Source organism: Hipposideros armiger, unplaced genomic scaffold (genome assembly GCF_001890085.2).
Source record: "Hipposideros armiger isolate ML-2016 unplaced genomic scaffold, ASM189008v1 scaffold_560, whole genome shotgun sequence".
In the NCBI taxonomy this organism is placed as follows: Eukaryota; Metazoa; Chordata; class Mammalia; order Chiroptera; family Hipposideridae; genus Hipposideros; species Hipposideros armiger.
The window spans coordinates 574508-592113 of NW_017731910.1; the positions used below are offsets into that span (position 1 = coordinate 574508).

At 36.7% G+C, this 17606-nt stretch overlaps 1 protein-coding gene across 2 annotated transcripts in view; it reads right to left on the bottom strand.

Moving 5' to 3' along the window:
- ELAPOR2 (endosome-lysosome associated apoptosis and autophagy regulator family member 2) overlaps positions 1 to 17606 on the bottom strand; it is a 175807-nt gene that overhangs the window by 83077 nt on the left and 75124 nt on the right. For both annotated transcript variants that reach the window (XM_019623735.1, XM_019623733.1), the window contains exon 2: positions 12482 to 12602. The gene's annotated coding sequence lies outside the window, so the exon portion shown is untranslated. The remainder of the gene's footprint in view (positions 1 to 12481; positions 12603 to 17606) is intronic.

The window sequence follows — 17606 nt, forward strand, 5'->3', positions numbered from 1 at the left end:
TGTGGTTTTTATTTGCATTTCTCTGATAATTAGTAACATTGAGCACCTTTTCATATGTCCTCTTTGGAGAAATGTCTATTCAGGTCTTCTGCCCATTTTTTAATTAGATTGTTTGCTAGTTGTGTTGAGTTGTATGAATTTTTTATAAATTTTGGATATTAACCCCTTATCAGATGTATCATTGGCAAATAGCTTCTCCCATTCAGTAGGATGTCTTTTCATTTTGTTGATGGTTTCCTTTGCTGTGAAAAAACTTCTTAGTTTGATGTAGTCCCATTTGTTTAATTTTTCTTTTGTTTCCTTTGACAGAGGAGATGTATCAGTAAAAACATTACCAAGAGAGTTTACTTCCTATATTTTCTCCTAGGAGTTTTATGGTTTCAGGTCTTATATTTAAGTCTTTAATCCATTTTGAGTTTATTCTTATATATAGAATAAGACGATGGTCCAGTTTCATTTTTTTGCCTGTCTCTGTCCAGTTTTCCCAGCACCATTTATTGAATAGACTATCTTTACCTGTCTATTCTTGCTTCCTTTGTCATAGATTAAATGACCATATATGCATGGATTTATTTCTGGGCTCTCTATTCTGTTCCATTGATCTGTTCTGTTCCACAGATATGTGTCTGTTTTTATGCCAAACCATGCTGTTTTGATTACTATAGTCTTGTAATATAATATGCTATCAGCTTTGTTCTTATACCGCCAGCTTTGTTCTTATTTCTCAGGATTACCGTGGCTATTTGGGGTCTTTTATGGTTCATATAAATTTTAGAACTATTTGTTTTAGTCATGTGAAAAATGTCATTGGTATTTTGATAGGGATTGCACTGAATCTATATATTGCTTTGGGTAGTCTGGATATTTTAACTATACTAATTCTTTCTATCCATGAGCACAGTATATGCTTTCATTTGTTTGTATCTTCTTTAATTTCTCTCTTCAGTGTCTTATGATTTTCTGAGTACAGGTCTTTTACTTCCTTGGTTAAATTTATTTTTTTGATGCAATTGTAAATGGGACGGTTTTCTTAATTTCTCTTTCTGATAGTTCATTATTGGTATATAAAAATGAAACTGATTTCTGAATATTAATTTTGTATCCTGCTACTTTACTAAATTCATTTATCAGTTCTAATAGTTTTTTGTGGAATCTTTGGGGTTCTCTATACATAATATCATGTCATCTGCAAGTAATGACAGTTTTACTACTTCCTGTCCAGTTTGGATGCCTATTATTTCTTTGTTTTGTATTGTTATGTGCCTGATCATTGTGGCTAGGACTTCTAGTACTAAGTTGAATAAAAGTGGTGAAAGTGGACATCTTTGTCTTGTTCCTGATCTTAAGGAGAATGCTTTTAGTTTTTCTGCATTCATTATGATATTAGCTGTGGACTTGTCATATATGGCCTTTATTATGTTGAGATATGTTCCCTCTATTCCCACTTTGCTAAGAGTTTTTATCATAAATGGATGTTTGATTTTGTCAATGCTTTTCTGCATCTATTGATATGACCATATGATTTTTATTTTTCATTTTGTTTATGTGGTATATCACATTAATTGATTTGTGTTATTGAACCAGTCTTGCATACCAAGAATAAATCCCATTTGATCATGGTGTATGATATTTTTAATGTATTGAATTTGGTTTGCTAATATTTTGTTGAGGACTTTTGCATCTATGTTCATTAGGGACAGTGGCCAATAGTTTTCTTTTTTTGTAATGTCTTTGTTTGGTTTTGGAATCAGGGTATAGTGGCCTCATAAAATGAGCTTGGGAGCCTTTCCTACTCTTGAATTTTTTGGAATAGTTACAGAAAAATAGGCATTAATTCTTTTTTGAATGTTTGGTAAAATTCACTTGTGAAGCCACCTGATCCAGAACTTTTGTTTGTTGGCAGCTTGTTGATTATTGATTCGATTCATCAGTAGTAATTGGTCAGTTCAGATATTCTTTTTCTTCTTGATTCAGCCTTGGAAGATTGTATGTTCTAGGAATTTATCCATTTCTTCAAGATTGTCCAATTTGTTGGCATAACAAATATTTCTGGAGTACCTAAAAGTTGCTAAGCAAACACTAGACACAAAGGCTATTTTGGTGAATAAGACAGAAACAATCCCTTCTACCATGGATCTTCTATACTTGTCTAGACTAGACTTATCTTCCTCAAAACAGATCAAATTTACATTTCAGTGAGCTAAGTTCACTGTAAAATCTCTCTTATATGTTAAGCTAATAGCTAAATAAAAAATAATTATGTGCATTTTAGAGGAAATTATTAATTAAATCAAGTCCAGAATTAAGCAAGTCAATATGTCCACTTTTCTTCAATTGTTTAGTTTAATTTAAATATGATAAATAAAATAAGGTTAAAGCTGTAGACTGTAGGCACTTTATTACTGACTCCACAAAAATCCTCTTACAACTACAATTATTCATTGCTGTTAAGGGCTATACAAGCAGAGAAAATAATGCATCCCTGTGGGTCTCAAAATTCATAAATTTTACCTTCATCAATCATTTAGCCAATCAGTTATCCTTATTACCTAATTAAAACTTCAAGTGCCTGTCAGATTTATTATAATTCTTCTCACAGAAAACAAAAGGAAATAGAAAATAGCATCTAAGAGAAACTGAACATCATACTGAATCCAGCAAATCTCAGCTCTTCTTCCTCCGTCATTGCTCGCAATGAAGAGAACACTTAACCACTATCTTTTTAAGTTCTTATTTGTAAAATTGTTAGAGAAGAAAAAATAATTTTTCTCTCTTATTTTACAAACATGAGGCAGGAAGACTCCAAAACAGTACATTAAAACAGGTTATTTCTTGCTCATGTTGCTACTCACATTAAGGCATTCTTTTACTTTGGCTGAATGGAATCCTTGTTCACCTTAATTGGGAAGATTTTATTTATCATAAGATAGTGGTTTTTTTCTGGTCAAAATATATAAGGCAGTAATGCAGGCTAATTGTGAGTGCATAAAAAAAAAACTGCCATGTTTAATGTAAGGCCAAAGGAGAATAATGGAAGGTAACACTGTCCAAATTCTAATTATGGCAGACATTGTACAGTTCCTATGAGGAATAAATATTTATGAGCATTGAAAAAATATACTAGTACTCTACTATAATTTACATAGAAGGCATAATTTGGTCATAGAATGAATAAATCATGATATGTAAAAACACTTAAAATTATTTGAAGCAACCTAATTGCCCATCAATAGATGATTGGATAAAGAAGATGTGGTACATATATACAATGGAATATTACTTGGCCATAAAAAAGAACAAAATCTTACCATTTGTTACAACATGGATGGACCTGAAAGGTATTAAGCTAAGTAAAATAAGTCAAACAAGGAAATACAAGTACAATACTATATAACTTACTTATATGTGGAATCTAAAGGACAAAATAAACAAAACAGGAAGATTCATAGATATAGATAATAAACTGACGGCTGCCAGATGGGAGAGGGATTGGGGGGAAGGACGAGAAATGTGACGGGATTAAGAAATACAAATTGGTAGTTACAAAATAGTCAAGGGGATGTAAAGTACAGTATAGGGAATATGGTCAATAATATTGTAACAACTATGTATAGTGCAAGGCAGGTACTAAACTAATCGGTGGGGGGGATCATTTTGTAAATTATATAAATGTCTAACCACAATGATGTACACCTGAAACTAATATAAAATAATATTGAACATCAACAGTAATTGAAAGAAAGAAAAAGACAGAAAGATGTAAACAGGTAGTTTTTATTTTTATTTATTTATTTATTTTTTGAACAGATAGTTTTTTAAGAAAAACTTTCAGAATGTATGAAAGGGACTTTTGAGATTATCTGGTACAAATCCTCCCAATTCAAAATTCAAATTTCCTCCGCTACTCGTATGTGACCTTGAGTAACTTAGTTCAACTCTTCTACATTCATTCCAGGCAGATTCTCTATTTAATAGACTTCATGACCCCTACGACGCTCCATTTTATAAATAGACTCTTCACAGAACCATGCAACCAGAAGATTTTATTACAGTTAAATTGAGAAAAACCCACTATCCTATCTGAAGTGAAAAAGAATAGCATTGAAAAAACAACTCTGCTTGCCATGTCAAAAGACATGAGTTCTAGTCCCATTTAGGCATGTGAAGTAACATACAAACTGCTACATCAACTCTGAAGTGGCACGATAAAATTATTAGAACTAAATTCTTAAAGCCCAGTCCTATCAATAACAATCTTTAATTTTTCATTAAGACTGGGGGATGAAGTTGTAGGGTACAGAGGTGTGTACATTTTTAAGGTCTTATTTATGAAATTCTTTGACAAAGAAGGAAGAAAAATAATCTTACCTCTCATTTTACAAAAATGAAATTGGTACAGGAGACATACTAACAAGTACAGTTATGCACACTGGTTCTGGCTAATGTTCTCTAATTCACTGTTCTCTGAAAAGAGGATTTAGTGAATGTATTGCCTCTACATCTTTGAAAGTGAATTCTCACCTCTAACAACCTTTCCAATGAATGGGTCCTCACATCGCTCTATGGGATAGGACTGTATGATCATCACTGAGTTTCTTAGAGAGAACTGATCAGCCAGAAGATCTCCCCCAACCCCCCAAAAAAATTACCAACTCCTGGCAGGGAAACTGATAAGCAAAAGCTAACTAAGGTAGTCTGAACCTTTAAAAATCATAAGAATGTATTTTATTGTGGCTTCTTGACTTCAGTGTTTGTTGGGGGAGGAGACCAATTCCAGTTTATCAGGCATGAATGACAAAAGGTTTATCGAAAAAATACACCACTGTGGGTTAGGGGAAGGAAAACAAGTCAGAGTATTTGATGAGGTCACCAAACTGGGCAGAAAGAACAATGTATCTGTGAACTCCGTTTTCTCAGCTCCCAGCTATGTCCTAACACTTTGATACTCATCATCCTGAACTTTTCCTATTCCTTAGAAAATGTCAGTCACCCTCTACCTCCTGAGAGTCTCTCTGCCCTTTATTCCGCAGTTTTCAGGGCTGAGCTCTCTCCTCTTCTTAGAAAACATTTTTCAGAGAAGCTCTCTCAAGCATAGCTCCCATCAACACTACAATTGATGGAAAGCCTGACTTTGAGCTGTTCTTTTAGCACTCTCATTCCTTCCTGCCTTTCACCCCCCACTTGTGTGTTGCTGAGCCCATTTAACTTCAATGCTCTTCGCACCTGGACCTCGACACATCAACATTCTAAACTAGGCCTACTGAGGATTAAATGTTTCTGTCCTTTTACAGATAAAATAAATGTTTACAAATCTGATTAGATCTCTGTGTTTCACCTCCAGAAATGAAACACTCAAGTCAACCTCTAATTTGATGAGACCAAAGTTATTCAAGCAACAAATGCCCCAGTGTTTGGAGCTTTCTTAGGAGCCTTGAGAGGATTTCAGCTCCTCTCCTCTGGAAAGAATAAAACAGGACTCTATTCTAAATTAAGAATTTCTATAGTTGAAAAAAACACCAATATTTTTCTATACATGTTAAATGATGAAAACATACTATATGTATCAAGCACCAAAATTTTCCTAGGCACAGAGAAAAAGGCTAACTTCTCATTGTACACGAGGCTATAACTGCAAATGTACCCTAAATTCTGAATGTTGTTCTCTTACCTTTCAGAAAAATATACACAATTAAGAATAAAATCTACAAACTAATCAATCAATTAAAATGACCTGCAAATCCACATATCTGAACCTTAGATGCCATCTTTTAAAAAACGTATTTACCTATTTGGGATATTAATTTGTATAACACTTCAGTCAACAAGTAAATGTAAGGGAAGCATGATGCCTCATGAAGGGGATAGAACTAACACCAGTTCAGCACACACTGTAGTGTATTCCAAAGAAGCAGAACACCACAGGGCTAAGAATATGGACCCAGGAAGCTAGGCTGCCTGGTTTCAAGTCCCATCTGTGCCTTTCACCTATCTGTTTGAGGTAATACAAGTATGGACTTTACAAGGTTATTGGGATGACTGCATTTGAGTGAATGTATATAAAGTATTCATAGTTGTGCCTTGCATATAGCAAGTAAAGATTGGCTATTATAATTTCTCATTGTTATAATTACTCAGTTATATTATCATATAATTGTGATTCCTGGCACTGTCGATTATATTTAGCACCTCATTTAAGCCCCTCAAACACCTGTCAACGGCTCTCTCCAAATCAAAAGCCCTTGGTGTGACACACAGCAGCCTATGAGAACTGCCAGAATCTCTGTCCCATCTCACATCCTCCCTGAGAGCCAGCCATGCAGATTTCACAGGGCACCCAGGAAAACCCAGTGCTGCCCCTAAAATGCATCTCTGTCCGTGTTTCCTATGCCTCAAATGCCACTGTGCTACATCAACTTAAAGCACTTCCTCCTTCACATCTGCCTCTGAGATCTTCAGAAAATTAACACATATGGCCCATTAAGTATGGCATTTAATCCCTGTCTCAACTCTAAGCCAGGACACAGTTTTTCACATGAACCTGCCAGAGCACGGATAATTCAGTCTGAACTCCAAACTCACACCTGCTTCACCCTGAGGCCCTCCTGACTCCCTCTGAGCAGAAGTCAGCGCTACCTCCTTAGTAAGATCACCCCAAGTCTTTATATCTATCATGCACTTTGCCCCTATACTATAAATAATTTATTTACATACCTGCTCCCTTATTAGAATGAAAAGTCCTTACTCTCTGGTAAGGGGGACGGGGGATGGTAGATGAGGGTAAAAAGGATCAAATATATGGTGATGGAAAGAAAACTGACTCTGGGTGGTGAACACACAATGTGATATATAGATGATGTATTACAGAATTGTACACCTGAAACCTATGTAACTTTACTAACTACTGTCACCCCAATAAATTTTAATTTAAAAAAAAAGAATAAAAAGTCCTGAAAAACAGAAATATTTTTTTAAATTTATTTTTGGATTCCTGGTGTCAAGAATATAGGAAATACTAAATAAATGTGTTTGGTAAATAAAATAAAGCTCAATAAATAGCTGTGGACTAAATAATTTTCTCAAGACATACAAGTCAGCTGTAGATACAGGATTTAATCCGAGGTGTATACCACCCTGACCACCAACCACGGGAGGTTTTCAGCTGGACAGCAATGCAGTAATGCTGCAACTGAACCTTGTAGGACAAAGAAATTATATAAAATTATTTAAATTATAGTATAAGTAACAACATATTAACACTAAATTAGCGAGGCATGCGTGTTTAAATCTGTATTTTCCAAAAACAGTATCTGTACAAATTAGCCAAAGGGGTCCAACTGACCCATTAGACGAAAGAGATCAATAATCAAATACACTTGGGAAACTGGGTAAAACAGAATGCAATTAACACACAGTAAATGTTCTATAAATGTTTAATAAGTTGCTCAGAGATTTTAATTTGAAAATGTATACTGGATCCTTCCATGAAGTGGATACAGCATTCATCATTTTCCAAACTTACCAGTATTTCACCACAGAAAACCCTGACATACTTTTTGCCTGGGATGAGTATCCATAGAACAGACTTAGAGCCAAATTTTATTTCCATTCAGGGCGAATGCATTCAAGTTTCCCAGCCTCACCTGCTACTGTACCGATAACAACTCCTAACACAAATGAGACAAACTATGTATTGAGTCCTAGAGAAAAGCCCACACTTGAAGGAGCTATGATCCCAAGAAATGGATTTTTAAATGTCCCACCCAGAAAGCTAAAACCAACTCACTTTCTATGAGAATCCTTCTGCTTTCTATTTCAAACTAAAAACAATAGCTGTTGGGGCCGGCCGAGTGGCTCAGTTGGTTAAGAGCTCTCTGAAGAGTGTGAGCTCTGAGCAACAGCAGTTCGAGTCCAGTCCGAGCTGAGCTGTCGCTGAGCTGCCAACATGGGGCAAGATGGCTCAGCTAAAAAAATTTAAAAAAATAGCTGTTGACTCAACTGTCACCATTTACTCTGCTTACTCCTTAAGGCCCATTGAATATGGGTAACAACTGTCGATCTGAGAAAAGCAATGAAAAAAGAAAAAAATTATATTCAGGTTTTTTTCTAATCTGAACATAGTATTTCTGATCCAAGAAAATGAAATATTAGAAGTGTATATAAATACTGAAGCACAAAATTAAAACAATGTCCTGAAGACTATGACTAATCTAATGCTAATGTGGAATTACAGATATCTTAAATAGTCATTCCCAATTAGAAACTAATGTGTTTAGGTTGCACTTAAAGCCATAGACTGAGAAATATTTGAAGGGGTAAGCAGTAGAAGACATATACTCCCAAACAGAAGAGATATCTCATCCTTATTTCCCTCTCAGTGTTCTAGACTTGTCTGAAAAAATGTAAAGAAACAGGTAAAGAAATTCTCTCCACATTCCTAGTAGCCAGGCTTTTATTTCTAAGGTTTGGGTTGAAACAAAAAGTCCCTATCTCCAGGAAAAAGAGAGAGAGAGAGAGAGAGAGAGAGAGAGAGAGGGAGAGAGAATGAGAATTCAAAATGACTATTATTTTTAATGATCTAAGAACATCAAGGGCGCCCCAAAGGTTCAAGGGAAGATTTTAGAAACTCTTGTGCAAGAGGGAAGTGACCCAACAGAGGAGAAGAGAGAGAACTGGGGCAGGGATTATATTCCCTTGCTCTGGAAAAAGACAAGGAGTGTTGTGGTTCGGGAATGGCATGCTACCAAGCTGTGCCTGAGTGGTGTCAAGATTTCAAATGGTGGGTGATGCCCACAGACACGAGACTCAGCACCAGGGCATGGAAGAAACAGCAAAGTTCCCTGTAGCTAAGCCTGTAGCGGGCAGAGAAAAGGGATAGGAAGTCATCTCAGTGGCCTGCTCAAGCAGCACTGCCTATGACACTGGGGAGCTCTGCACAGCAGAGGACAATGGGTGGGGACCAGTACCAGCTAATAATGAGAGGTTTCTCCATCCCATTTCCTGTGCCTGTAAGCTTCAAGCTCACATACACCCCATGGTTCCGGCAGAATAAAAACGGATACCTGACTTCTTATTAATTTCATTCAGAGAAGACTTGCAACCAGATTTTATATAAGGTAAAGATATAATATAGCTCACCCATCAATTTTCTCAAAAAATTTACAACTGCTACATGAACATTCCTATAATCCCTTTTCTAAGGAAAGTTATATTTTGAAGAACCTATAGCAATATCAACTGAGGCCAAATTCTAGGTTTGACCTCACTGAGAAATATTAGGATCTAGGGAAAATGTGTCCCACATAAACATTGCCCTAAATAATTTTTACTTACTTGAAGTTGCCACATTCTCCTTTCATTTTCTTCTATATCGCACAACTGCTGGGCATATAATCAGGGCATAACTGCTGAGTCTAGAGTCTGGGGGCGTCACCCACCACCTGAGGTCTTGGCATCACTCAGGCATGTCTTGCAAGTACCATGCCATTCCTGAACGAAAACACTGTTATCCTCTTTTATCCTTGAAGCACAAGAGTTTCTAATATCTCCCCTTGAAGACGTCCACCAACAGAGCTTTATGTCCTCCACATGGGACCCTAAAAGCTCCTCTAGGCTGTCACCTTCAAGTGGTGATCTAACTCAATGGGTGAAACACAGGCTCTGGAACCAGAAATGTCTGTATTTAAATCCAAGATCTGTCACATTCCGACTATATGACGTGTTCACCAGTTCATTCTGAGTTTTCTCATCAGTAAAATGGAAACATTAATAGCACCTACCTGGGATGATTGTTATGAGGCTATGATAGAATAATGATAAAAGCTCAAGGCACAATGTTTAGCACATAATCAGTACATGAGAAATGGTAGCTATTCTCAGCAATAGAAATCTAAGTCACTGATAAAATGATCAGTTATTACCATAACTGCCTTCAAGCAGTATTTTAATGACGAGTAATGTGGTAAGCACCATGTTTAATGTTATGAATTAACTGAGCTTCTAAGTTATGTAGATCTATTAAGTTTATTGTGAGTTTTAAAATAACTTGCCTTTACCATACAAAGTCACATATCAGAGGCCACAACTTCCAGAGAAGATATAAGTATAAATGCAGAAATACTTGCAAATTTAGATTTCAGACAAAATGCCAAGATAAAAACAATGCCCCAGCCATCATATAACTATTGTCACTTTAGGGGAAGTATTTTTAAAGTAAGCAGTGTCATTTTTAAAGTAAGTAATAACTAATAGTGACTTATTAGTCATAGTTTTTAGAAAAATTCTTGGAATGTCATATTTATAACACTATCTGTGGAAGATTGTAATAAATAATGAGCAAAGAACATCCCTAGCAACATTCAAATAGAAATAATTCCTATTTATGCATCAATTCTATAAGAGATTTTTGAATGTTTGGCCAATAGGCATAATCAGTGGTGTGCTGCTAAATGTTTAACAACCAGCTCCCAAAGGAATGGAGGGCCCTGATTTATAATTTGCCAGTTTCCATGGTATAAAATACTCCACCATGGCTCATTTCAAACTAACAGCTCTCGGTCCAACCGAGTGGCTCAGTTGGTTAAGAGCTCCCTCAAGAGTTTGAGCTCTGAGCAACAGTGGTTCAAGTCCCAGCCCAAGTTGAGCAGCTGCTGAGCTGCCAACAGGTGGCATGATGGCTCAGCTTAAAAAAAAAAAAAAACTTCAAACTAACAGCTCTCAAAAGCCATTGCTAGCTAGTCAGCACCAGTATATCACCTAGATAAGGAGCAGTATTCATAATGGCTATATAGTTCACCTCGATAGGATTATATAAGGAAACCAAGGAATTAGCTCACAACTGGAAAATAGAGATGAATAACATACAGGTTTCTCAGGAAGGTGATTGAAGCATACAGCGAGCTGATACCTTAAGTATTATCATGCAGAATCCTTCCTCACAAAGCTGAGCCTCTCTCTGCACATGTGGTTGCACACACCCCAGCCTTGTATCATCTTCTTCTGTACCGACCCCACTATCCTCTGAAGACTCTTCCCAGACCCAACTCTTCACCTGGTTAGGGGATCTCAGGTTCGCCCTGTACTCATTTAATATCACTCACCGAGAAATAATGGTTCTCTTCCCTAATTTTCCTCATAAGACTATTGTTGCCTTCCCATCTCTCTTTTAACAGTAAACCCAGCACCTATGCTGAACTCCTCCAGCCAGTAACACAGACACATTTTCTCTGTGAACAGGAAAGAATTAACTATCATTTAATAATTTGCTTATCTGCTCTTTCATTTGGGAACAAAAGAGCTACACTTTCAGAAATACCATTTGGAAGACCGTAGGAAAACCAAAATAACCCCTTTGTCTTACTAGCTTTGAATTACAGTCTACTCCTAGACTACTTTACTGCAGGAACACATAACTTGCCAAATTAAAGTATTTAAAATATAGAGTTTATAGGTGAAAATAAATATAATGACGTATTTCTCTGTTAATTCATAATGCTGCACTTCAAGCCTGCTTAACTGCTAAAAGACAAGCTGTTGAATACGATGCTCATTAATTCTACAATCTCTCTATAGTTTACACTAAAAAGGCAAATTTCCTTATTTCTACGGCTAAAAAAACCAATCCATTGCTAGATGAAAGAGATCTGTGCATGGATGTTGGTGAATATACTTAATGCCACTGAACTGTGCACTTAAGAAATGGTTAAGATGGTAAATTTTACTAAATTTTTTTAAACTTTTAGAAATTTAAATGAAAAAAAAAGACGCCTATTAAAGAGAAATTCTGCCCTCCAGAATTTCAAGTAAAGAATTGCTTCTTCATATTCTTCTCCATATTCTTGCCAACAAATAAGTCAAACAGAGAAAGACAAATATAATATGCTTTCAATTATATGTGGAATCTAAAAAAAAAAATGAATAAACAGAACAAAACAGAAACAGACTCATAGATACAGAGAACAAACTGACGGTTGCCAGAGGGAGCAGGGTGGAGGGATGGGTGAAAAAGGTGAAGGAGAATAACAGGCACAAACTTCCAGTTATAAAATGAATAAGCCACAGGGATGTAATATACAGCACAAGGAATATAGTCAGTAATATGGTAATCACTTTATATGGTGACAGATGTTTACCAGACATATCGTGATGATCATATCATAAGGTATATAAGTGAAGAATAACTATTTGGTACACCGAAAACTAATATAGTATTGCATGTCAACTATACTTTAATAACAAATACAAAAAAATAAACAGTGCACCTGATTTTTTTAATAAATAAAAATAACACCCTTTAATACTGCCTGAGTCTCATTACAGACATAGGGGCACCAAGCATTAAAAAAGTGCTTTTGCTCTACCAGACATCAAAGCAACACATGCACTTCTGCAAAGTTCTCACATTCATTATCATTAACTTCATGGATTAGTACGAAGCAGCTATGGTTTAATCAGGAAAACAAACGGTTGAAAAGTCAAAACCTACTGCATTCTTTGCCTCTCACTGGGTCAGGCAGGCCAGAGCAGTCCACTGCAGAATTCGGAATGGCAACTCTCCACCTGGAGCCACTGCTATCACATTCTGTATATTCAAAGTGGTAATCTTTCTGCAAACAATTACAAAAAGAAGCCTTTGTTAGAGCCAACTTTAAAGGGACAACTGGGCTTTCCCAGTCACACCCAAACCTGCCTGCAAGCATGGTTGGTTTCTTGACTCTCTGGTTGACTCTCCTTCTTCGCCCACTCGATCCATACAAAGCAGTTTTCTTACCAAAAATGCATCGTGCCAGGCAGTGAGTGGGCACTGAGGGAATGATGAGGGACAGGGCAGTTAATGCGCTCAAGCCGTGTCCACTGACCTTTGGTTTCACCCACCCCAAAAGGCTACAGCATATTGTCCCACTTCATTTGAAGACTTCTAGAGCTCTAAATAATTGATAAGGTATGAGGATAAGAGCAAAATAACACTAGGAAATTAAATGCTGCCACTGTCCCAAGTTTTTCAAAGAAAGAAATAAGAGAACCATCCCCACTGACGTAATTCTCACTCTGTTTAAAATTTAACAGCAAGTGTAACAGTCATCCCAATACTAGTAAAAGACTACCTGTTTTTGGAGCAGTTCTCCCAGGCTCAATACACACCCACCACAGCAGGCTGCGATCCATCACAGACTGTAAAATAGACATTTATTATAATTGCCCAACTAAGACCAACCAACTTGTCTCTGGCCTTTGATTGCTTTGATATTTTCAGTGTCTTCCACTGGTCAGAACACATAACACACATGAGATGCTTGAACTGAGAGGAACAAGGACAAAATGCCATTGGAACCTTGGAAGAATGAGAGAAGTTCTAAGTCTTCCCCAAAAGACTATCATTCAATATCCTATTTATTCAGTTCAATATTCTATTTATTCAGTTCAATGTCTTGGATGTTGCTTTTCTGCTTCATCCACTCTATTTTTGCCTCCCTTACTGTATCAATGACAGAAGACAGCAAAAATACCATTGGGAAATCAGGTGTGGGAGGTGGGAAGGTATCTGTGTATGTTGTGTGTCCACAAGGAAAGAACACCAGTTAAGAAAAGGGTTCTGAATTCAGAAAGGTTTGGGTTTGATTTCACATCTCATTCCTCCGCGTATCATCTATGTGATATTGGGCAAGCCACTTTACTTCTCAGAGCGTTCATCGTTTTCATTAGTAAAATCTGAATAATAGTATGTCCTAGCTTGTATGGTTGTTGTGGAAATTAATTGAGATAATGCATGTAAAACGTTAGGCATGTTAGGCTGCACTGAGTTAGCATTTGATTAATGGCAGATTATCCTATTTAGGACAGTGGTAATAAAGAGGATGATACAGAGAAAGGAGCTAGTGGTGATATAATAAAGCACAAACCACCTGAGGTTCAGTTTCCTCTGCTTCAGTTTCTGCATATGCATAAGATAAAATGAGAAAGGATTGTAAATTAGAGAATGTGGGAGCATCAGGTGAAAACAAAGGCCTTTATGCTGCACTGAGACTCTCCCCCAGAAATAAAACTTAGTATATCTGTTAGGCGATCATCTCTGAATATTATTTCTCCACTCAAATTTTTGACAAAGTTTGGCAACAAATAATTTGAGATGATGTTATTTGACAAGAGCCTGGATCTCAAGCATGCTTTACTGCCAATTAAGGGCAAATCTATATTCCTAAAACAACCACTAAAAGCAGCAAAATGGGAAAGGCTTTCCAGAGGGAAAGATGAAAAGAGGGAGTGAAGAAGAGAGGAAGGGAAGGTAGGGATGAAGGGAAGAAGAAAGGGAGGGAAAATACAATGAAAGCTAACTAAATTTGCGTATAAATATTAAACACAAAAGTCATCAAAATTCCTCATAAACTAAAGTAACAGCAAGACAACAAACTGATTAAGAAACAAGACAGACAAAGGTTAATTAACTTAAGAATACTGGGATTCCAAAAATCAGTAAGGAAAAAGACAAATAATTGTTTGGAAATATAGTCAAAGAATACAAGCAATTCATTAAGGAATAATACGAATGGTCAGGGAATATATGAAAACTGTTAAACCTTGACAAAGAAATGTAAGTAGTAATTTTCATTTAAAATACTTTTTAAAAACTCTTTAACAGTGCAGTAAAATAAGCACTTGTGTGCTTCAAATGAAAGAGGAAAGTGAGTGGTTCAGGCTTTCTGGAGAGAAGTTTATCAATAGGTATCAAGATCTTTGAAGAGTGCAAAATTTTGAACCCAAGTCTCACTTCCTGAATCTAAGAGGAAAAAATGTTTAATGTGGCCAGCAATTTATGTGCAAAGTTACTCATCATAGCTTTGATATACTAGGGGAAGCGTAATTAATAGTTGAGCATTAAAGAATCTTATATTTATATTATTTAGCTGGTACTTTTCATTATGTGTTTATATCATTAAATACTTACAATTATGTGATTGGACAGTTAATATTATTCCCATTGTTCAATTAAAACTCAGATTAGGTAAATAATTTCCCCAGAGACACCCAGCTAGTAAGGAGCATACCTGAGAGCAAGTCAAGCTTTCTGTTTATTTACCAGCATTTTCAGTTTATATAATTTCATTCTGCTTAAAATAGATGGTTACTGTTTTAAAATAGAAAGAATGGTAAAAATTTCAAATACAAAAGTCTGATGGTTAAAGAAATCTAACAGTAATCATAGAGCTATCTCATATTCAAAGCGAATATAAGAGTACACAGATAAAGAAAACAACCTGGTTCCTAGAGAGGAAACTAATTTCTGTATTAGTTTCTATGGCCGCGTCAACAAATTACCACACACTCAGCCACTAAAGACAACAGAAATTTATCCTTCCACAGTTTTGGAGGCAACAAGTTCAAAATCAGTATCACAGGGCCAAAATGAAGGTGTCAGCCAGGCTGCACTCCCTCCAGAGGCTCTCGGAAGACTGCTCCTTCCCTCCTCCATCCTCTGATCGCTGTTGTATTCATTGGCTTAGAGATAAATCACTCCATTCTCTGCCTCTGTAATCACACTGCCTTCTCTCCTCTTATCTCCCTCTGCCTCATTCTTATAAGGATACTTGTAATTGCATTTAGGGCCCACGTAGATAATAAAGAATAATTTCCCCATCTCAAATTCCTTAACTTATTCACATCTTTAAAGTTCTTTTTTCCATAAAAGATAATCATTCATTAATTGCAGGGATGAGAACATGGATACCTTTTTTTTTGGGGGGGGGTGAGAGGGCTGGGGGAGGGAATTATTCAGCCTATCACAGTTCACCCTATGACCCCAAAGTTCCATGTCCTTTCCACATGCAAAATATAGTCACCATATCCCCAGATCTTCTAAAGTCTCAAAAATTTATAGCATCAACCCAAAGTCCAAAACCTTATCTACATCATATCAGCTCAAAAGTCTCAAATCTAATCATCTAAACTAAATCAGGTATGGGGGAGACTCTGGTTATGATCAATACAGGGGCAAAATTCCTCTCCATTTGTAAACCTGTTACCTGCTTCCAAAATACAATGGTTTTGGACATTAACATCAGTTACAGACATTCTCATTCAAAAAGAAATAAAGTGGAAGGAAAGAAGGGAGGGAGGAAGAGGTCAATAGTCCCAAGCAATTTCAAAATCCAGCGAAGCAAATTCCATTAAGTTTCAAGGCCTGGGAATAACCCTCTGCAGTCAATGGCTCCAACCTCTGGGCCAAGGCTCCAACCTCAGAGTCATTCTTATGTTTTTGTTTTCTTTAAACTAGAACATGTACGTAGTTGAGTAGTTTTATTAGGCTGTTTCTTGCCTATAAAATTCTGGGAATCCAAAAGTCTTCCTCCATTTTATCCTTCTCTGTCTCTTTTAGTTCAAGCTGGCAGTGTTTTGCAGATATAATATTATCAAAAACCTTGTAGGTCTCCTTTGTATGCTACAGGATTCATGCCATTAAATGTAGGCTCCTCCACAGATCTTTCCTTGATAATCCCATCTCTATTCCTGGCTTCCACTGAGATAGATAAGTAGTATATCTAAGCATAATACAGAAGTCATACATCCACTTTCTTTAGCACCAGCAAAAGGTTTTTTAATCACACTTTTGACCTTCTCTCCACAGAGAACTTTCCTAGGAGTGACTTTCTTAATTTTAGCATCTTTTGCGATCTGAATAGGCTGAGAATTTCCCAAATCATCAAGTTTCAATTCCTTTTTGTTTAACAACTGTTCCCTCCATTTATCTCTTTCCTCTCACATTTTACTATAAACAGCAAGAAGGAACCAGGCCACACCTTCAACATTATGCTAGTGAATTTCCTCTGTAAATATCCAGGTTTATCACTTACAAGTGTTGCCTTCCACACAACCACATGACCAAATTCTGCTAAGCTTTGTGCTACTATATAAAAGATTGTGATTCTTCCAATTTCCAATGACATAGTCCTCATTTTCTTCTCAAGAGCACCTTTAATATTTCTACCAACATTCTGTTTATGACAACTTACATATTCTCTAAGACAATACAGGCATTTTCTACTGGGCTCCTCAGTTCTCACTGGCAGAGTCTTTAACATCCATATTTCTTCCAACAGTCTGTTCTAGACAATCTAGACTTTTTCTATCATAGGCTTTAAAATTCTCCCAGCTTCTGTTCATTACCAAGTTCTAATGCCACTTGCAAATTTTTAGGTGTTTGTTACAGCAGCTCCCACCTTCAGGTAGCAAAATCTGTGTTAGTTCTCCTATGACTGCTGTAAAAAATTATCATAAATTTAGCAGCTTCAAACAACTGGAGGCCAGAAGTCCAAAGTCAGTATCACTGGGGCACGAGCCAGGTCGCGCTCCCTCTGGAGGCTCTGGAGGGGAGTCCAGTCCTTGTCTCTTCTGGCTTCTGGTGGCCACAAGCATTTGTTGGCGTGTGTGGCTACAGCACTCCAATCTCTGCCTCTGTGAATATACTGCCTTCTTTGTCTTCCTCTTGTGGATGCATTTAGGGTCCACCTAGATCAGGGGTTGGCAAACTTTTGGGACAAAAGAGCCGCCAGGGGTCAGCAAACTGCGGCTTGCGAGCGTGTGGCTCTTAAGTAAAATTGAAAATGAAAATAAAACTA